Source organism: Podarcis bocagei (assembly GCF_964188305.1).
Source record: "Podarcis bocagei genome assembly, chromosome: 1".
Taxonomy (NCBI): Eukaryota; Metazoa; Chordata; class Lepidosauria; order Squamata; family Lacertidae; genus Podarcis; species Podarcis bocagei.
The window spans coordinates 19,362,335-19,368,334 of NC_138125.1; positions in this window are offsets into that span (position 1 = coordinate 19,362,335).

Consider the following 6,000-nt stretch of genomic DNA (forward strand, 5'->3'; position numbering starts at 1 on the left):
GACTAGCCCAAGGTCACCCAGCAGCTGCATGTGGAGGAGCGGAGACGCAAACCCGGTTGACCAGATTACAAGTTACCGCTCTTAACCACTACACCACACTGGCTCCAAGGTTAAGAGACGTGATAGGGTTGATTTGGCAAGGTAGAGAGGACTTGTATCACTCTCACCTTGTTTTGGAGGTACCAACTGCTGTTTATTGCCAGATCCATCTGAACAGTTGAATAAGCACCAAGCAATTGCTGCATGCCCACATTATCTGAAAAGTACGTAAGCAGAGATATCAGATTCATGAAGCATTTTCCATATGAAGTGCCCACTTTATACGCAGGGCAAATGTAAACTTGATGGAGTTGAATGGAAATGTATAATAATAATAATAATAATAATAATAATAATAATAATAATAATTTATTTGTATCCTGCCTTCCCCGGCCGAGGCCGGGCTCAGAGCGGCTAACATCATAAAAACAACACAAAACATAAATTTAAAATAAGCAACCTACATCACAAAAGGAACATTCAACAATCATTAGGATAGTATAAAATAATATCAGCATATAAAAGTTAAACAGAAATCCACTCAACAGTTACAATAAATAATTTCTAAACTATAATCAATAAAACAATGGCAAGCCACAGTACATAAAATAATACAATACAAAATGAGAAGCAGGGACTAGCGGGTGGAGCTGTAGCCTTATTAGACTCTACCGACTGGTGGGGTCTGCGTTGCTCCCGGGAGGGAGAAAGGAAGTCAAATGACACCGAGGTTGATTCAGAGAAAGAGTTTATTCTGCTCTCCGGATAGCAGAAGGCACTTGCGTGGTCAGTCCACAGCAAGTCCAAAGAAATGAGAAATTTCATGCAGTATATATATCCTCCAGGCACCCTCTCCCCCCTTCCCCAGGAATCCAACCACGTCAGCTTATACACGTAAGTTGACATCCATGACCATAAACAGATATTCCTGTTCTGGTACTCTTGACCATAAAAGGTTATTCCCCCTTCAGAGCAAGGCAGCCTTGGAAGAATTTCTACCCACATTCCTCAACTGGGGAACTGCATTGTAAAATTCAGAGAAGTGGGCATGTTGAAGGATGACTGCATTTTTTCTTTGCATGTTATTTTAGAAAGCGCAAGAAAGGTAGGTTTGCCTCAAAATGTTAACTGCATGGGCTTTCTCCCTACAACTCTGTCCTGACAAGCATGTTCTGACTTTCCATAATTTCTGCAATAAACAATGGCTACAAGAGGGACATTTAAAGGAACGAGGGCACGCTCTTTAAAATTTCCATTCAGAACTTAATTGAGTACAGGAAAGAAGAGGCGGAAAAAGCAGCTTAGAGTTCTTGATGGCTATCTCAAAAGAGATGGACAGTTTTATCTCAAAAGTGATGACCAGGCAGTTCAGCAGTACATTGCCGGCTATCACACATAATCTATATCATGTTTATCCTGGCTAATCAAGAACAGGAAGTTTATTAAGATGATATCACAGGAAGTTATCAACAGCTTAGCTCTCTAATCTCAATGCACTTTTTGTGTGTGTGGTATAGTCTTTAAGAGGCCTGGGAGTTAACAAAGGCTAGAGATTGAGGAGTATCATTTACGGAACTGCAACAACACTCTACTCAAGAACAAGTAACTTTAAAGCTCCGTTTAAATTGATGGCAATAGGTTAGAGCCACTACAACTCTTACATGCTGTACCCGAGTGCTCCAGTTGCTGCGTAGCAGGTGGGATATATTGGAAAATAATCAGTTTGTTGTGTTTTGCAATAACCCCTGGCCCTGGGCACCTGAGTGACCTCTTGTTCTCAACTGGCATAAAATAGTGCAGTTCATTGGGCATTTTTAGAATTAGAGAATCTAAAGAACTGAATGTCCTTCACATGCATACAAAAATATAAACATGTTCATCACAGAAGAAATGATGCAGTGTGGTACCAGTGATATAGGAAGGAAAATATTCAAGTAAATTAAACAAATTTCTATCTGCATTATTGAATGGTACATCCCAGGAAGAATTCAATATGTGTCCCCCCCCCCTCACATGTGTCGTTTGCCACTACCCTAAGCCAATGCCAACTCACTGCAAATGAAATATTATTTTAGCTTAGTTATGGGGTACTGGATTGGCTTTGCCAGTGCATTCAAACCACCCAAAGCTTGCCCCCCCACCCCGTTTATCAACATCCTGTTCAACACAGCAGGGATGCCACAGTATGGAGGCTAGGTCTGCAGTGCTGCCCCCTTCTTGCTGGCTGCTCCTGACAGGTGACCATCTAATTCCCAAGGAGACAGAATTCCACAATGCTAGTGGAACCACACTGAAGGTCTTGTTGCCATTAACCCCAGAGCTGGTGCACCCAACAGCAAAGCTTAATCAGTGGACTGCATGGGCTAGTCAGAGTACATTTCCAAGCACAATTCAACGTGTTGGGGCTGACCTTTAAAGCCCCAAATGGCCTCGGCCCAGTATACCTGAAGAAGCGTCTCCACCCCCATCGCTCAGCACGGACACCGAGGTCCAGTGCTGAGGACTTTCTGGCGGTTCCCTCACTGTGAGAAGTGAGATTATAGGGAACCAGGCAGAGGGCCTTCTCGGTAGTGGCGCTCGCCCTGTGGAACGCCCTCCCATCAGATGTCAAGGAAATAAACAACTATCCAACTTTTAGAAGACATCTGAAGGCAGCCCTGTTTAGGGAAGTTTTTAATGTTTGATGTTTTATTTTGTTTTTATGTGTGTTGGAAGATTCCCAGAGTGGTTGGAGAAACCCAGCCAGATAGTCGGGGTATTAATAATAATAATAATAATAATAATAATAATAATAATAATAATAATTATTATTATTATTATTATTATTATTATTATTATTATTATTATGGGACTAAGGTGGTCCCTATTACAATTCCACATTATTTCCATTCTAGCAAAGCCTTTTCCTGAGTCTTGGAGGCCGCCCTCTTGCCCCACTCTGTCTGCCCATGGCTCTTAAAACCCTATCGTCACTAAGTTTGCTCTCTGTGCTATATACATAATATTCATCTGGGAATGAGAGTTGGACCCAATGATTCTGGTGAAACGTTTCCTTCTCTCTGCCCCCACAAAACCCCCAAATCATTTATTTCTCCAAAATTGAGAAGCACAAGGAGTCTGCATGACCATGCATGCAGCGGCGGAGGAAGCTGCTTGGGCGCATTGGGCAGCATGGCCAGGGGTGGGGCAGAGGCAGGGTGAGCTGCCCATAGGGGCGGGGTGCACCATGGGGCATCCAGAGTCTGCCTGCCTCCTCCCACTCAGCCGACCTACAGCTGGGGGGGGGTGTCTGCCAGCGGACAGACCATTTGGGCAGAGTGGAGCCTGCACGTGCCCAAGCCACCGCGTCTCTCCCAGGAGAGATGCGTGGCTCGGGCGCGCTGCAGGCCCCGTGGTGAGTGCCACCCGACATTTTGTCACCCCCCTCAGCGGTGACACCCGGGCCGGGCCCAGGGCTGGATTTAGGTTTGATGAGGCCCTAAGCTACTGAAGGTAATGGGGCCCTTTATATGTCCAGCTGTCCTTTGTGACCAATTGTCACTTTTTTCTGTTTAATATATGCTATATGGTATTTTATGAACCTAATAGGTATCTAAAGCCATTTGCACATAACAAAATATGTATTTTATCAAAGTAATTGTTGAACTGTAATACAATTAAGAAGAAGTATATGAATAGTGAAAATTTTCAGGGTGCCCCAAGAGAGTGGGGCCCTAAGCTATAGTTTGTTTAGCTTATATGTAAATCCAGCACTGGGTGGGCCACTCCCACCGCACCCCCCTTCCTCTGCACTTGCATGCATGCAATATGCGCTGTGTAAACCGCTACAGCCTCGCAATATTGATTTTGCTCATTTCTTTCGTAAATTATTAAAGCGGCCAAAGGCTTGGTTTGGTCAGCCATGCAGGACATTCTTAAAGCTTAATGATGTCAAATGCTATTGCCCAGTATATAACACAAGACTCGTGGCTCTTTTGGTTATATCAGTGCCTTTCCACGAGAGAGGTTATCCCCAGCACCTAGAAACAGCTGCGGCTGAATTATAAATATCAAAAGTAGAGGTTGCCAGCGCAGCTTCAGCAACAGAAAAGTATTTTCTGAACAGGTCAAAAGCAATGGATAACTTCCAAATGAAATGCTGCTCCCCATTTTTTTTTCATGACTGGGTGTGAATCTGGTGCTAACTTCAAAGACAGCAGTAGGAAATCAGTTTATTGCACTTGGTAAAGGGAGCCAAGATTGCAGGGGAAGGCTGGTCATCTCTTTTGTGGAGGGTATCTTGACCAGGTTTCTCGACAAGTTTTACCTATTTACAGTGATACCTCAGGTTTAGTACTTAATTCGTTCCGGAGGTCCGTTCTTAACCTGAAACTGTTCTTAACCTGAAGCACCACTTTAGCTAATGGGGCCTCCTGCTGCTGCCGCGCCACTGGAGCCCAATTTCTGTTCTTATCCTGAAGCAAAGTTCTTAACCTGAAGCACTATTTCTGGGTTAGCGGAGTCTGTAACCTGAAGCATATGTAACCCGAGGTACCACTGTATATTTTTTATTTTTTTATTAAATATTTTGTTGATTTACAAAAGTATGCAGTGTCTCTCTCGTGTTTTTTCCCCATGTAACATTTTTACAAATCGGTTTCATTTGTTGTGACATTAGGAAGAAAAGGGGGAAAGAGTGGGGGGGGGAGTGGGGTTGGGTGGCGATGTTTAGAATCCACCTACTTTCAGCAGCCAGAAGCATCATAGCCAGACACTGGAGAGACCTGTCAGGAGTAAGCATGGACCAATGGTACCAAATAGTATGGGAAACAGCCCTACTAGAAAAATTAACCAATAAACTGAAACGGGGACAAATAGAAGAAGACACCTTCACCCCGGTATGGCTCCCCTTTATCACATACACAGCCCAACAGGACAACGACAAAAATCCACCAACAGCATACAAATCCATATGGCTAACCTGATCCAAAACACCCACTCACACATGAAAACAAAGACCACCACAGCCAACCACAAATGAATAACCACACCCTAGGCCAACCCCAACCTCTCTCACCACCAAAGGAACACAAGCGAACAGCAGAGAACCTGGACAAGCAACGCTGACACCAAACCCTACATATAGTAAGTGAAATAGAAAAAACCACCCGCTTTGTCAGTGTAATGACATAAGGAGATCCCTGCTAGAATCATAGAATTGTTGAGTTGGAAGGGACCCGGAGGATCATGTAGTCCAACCCCTGCAATGAAGGAATGACAGCTAAAGCATCCATGACAGGTGGACATCCAACCTGTTCAAAAACCTCCAAGGAAGGAGAGTCCACTACCTTCCAAGGGAGACCGCTCCACTGTCAAACAGCTCTTACTGTCAGAAAGTTCTTTCTGATAGCTAGTCAGACTCTCCTTTCTTGCAACTTGAAGCCATTGGTTCGTGTCCTAGCCTCTGGAGCAGGAGAAAACAAGCTTGCTCCATCTTCCACGGGACAGACCTTCAGATATTGGAAGATGGCTCTCATATCTCTTCTCAGTCTCCTCTTATACAGGCTAAACCTACCCAGCTGTTCAAACCTATCAAACTCCTTCAATTGTGGGAACCCAGAAGGTCCCCCACCCCTGATTTAGGGTGTGGCAGTCAAACCCCATTGCATTTCAATACATCACCAGGAGTGCCTAACTGGGAAAACTGGGCTCAAACAAACCTGAGCTAATTCTTCTTAACTGGGAAGCTGGAGAGACAAAGAGACAAAAAAGGCATGCTGGTTGGGACTATGGGCCTTCCGCGTGTGTGTGTGTGTGTGTGTGTGTGTGTGTGTTTGTATTGCAAAAAAACAACACCACCCAAATACCCGTTCCCAATAATCACAGTTGAAGCAAATGTATTTTGCAATGGTCATGTTGTAAACAGATTTCTTCTAAAGTATCTCTTTGCTATGATACATTTTTTTTAGGTGGTGGGGGGAC